The sequence below is a fragment of the Dipodomys ordii genome, unplaced genomic scaffold (assembly GCF_000151885.1).
Source record: "Dipodomys ordii isolate 6190 unplaced genomic scaffold, Dord_2.0 Scaffold108, whole genome shotgun sequence".
NCBI lineage: Eukaryota > Metazoa > Chordata > Mammalia > Rodentia > Heteromyidae > Dipodomys > Dipodomys ordii.
The window spans coordinates 1,893,764-1,894,842 of record NW_012267324.1 but is presented as its reverse complement, the minus strand read 5'-3'; positions in this window follow the sequence as shown (position 1 = coordinate 1,894,842).

The window sequence follows — 1,079 nt, the reverse complement described above, 5'->3', positions numbered from 1 at the left end:
CGGGCGCGGGGACCCGACCTCCCCCCGACGGGGCGCCCGCCAAGGTCACCCCCACCGAGGCCGCTGCCGGGGAGGCCTGGGGGACCCCGGAACCGGGAACTCGGGGCGCCTGAGGCCCAGTCCATCCAACAGCCGGGCCGCCGCCGGCTCCCAAGCTGGGCCCTGGGATCTGTGCCCCCTCGTCCCCTCTGCCCACGACCCCTTCCCCGGCCCCATCCACCCGTCCTGTCTTCCTCCTCTTTCTCCCTATCCCTCCTTCCTCCCCCTCCCCTCCTCCCGTCCCCCTCCTCCCCTCCCCTCTCCAACTTTGTCACAAAATCTGCCAGCTCAACAGTGTCTCTAAGACACAGTGGAAACCCCGCACCTGCCAGTGACCTTGGGTGTCCCCCGCTCCCCTGGGCCGGGGTCAGCCCCACGGCCCCCGCGGCTGGACCTAGAGAGGCCCAGAGCGCTTCGTGTGGCCGCTGCGTCCTCCCGGGCCGCGCCTCGAGGAGGAGGGGAAGAGCTGTGGGCAGACAGACAGACAGGACCCACAGAACTGCCAGCCTAGGCTGGGTCACCCGTCCAGGCCCCGTGGGCAAAGCCATCCCGTCGGTGTCCCCGTGGCGCTGCCCGGGCGCGGCCGCCTCTGCTCCGAGGTGACCAGCTGCGGCATAAGGCCGCGGTGGCCCCGCATCCATCTCCAGGTCCCGAGTGGGGAGCCCCGCACCCTGAGACCACGCGGGGGTCCCGGGGGCTCCAAGGAGGAAGCCAGTGGGCAGCAGGGGTGACCCCAAGGTGAGGCTGCCACTGGGCTGGGTGGGACATGGCGTCCGCCTCGCAGTGGGGAGGCCGGCTGCGGCCCGGACCCCGCGCCCCCCGCCCAGAAGGGCCAGCCAGGTGGAGGCAGCGCCCTAGCAGACGCCGAGGTCCCTGGGGTTATGGGGACTGGGGCGCCATTCAGAGGTGCAGGGGAACCCCAGCACCAGGTGGAGTGGTGCAGCCCCAGCCTGCACTTCCCTGGCCTGTCCCTGCAGAACAGACACCCGGACCCCACATCGCGGCCCCCACCTGACACAAGGCCCCCACCCGATCCCCCG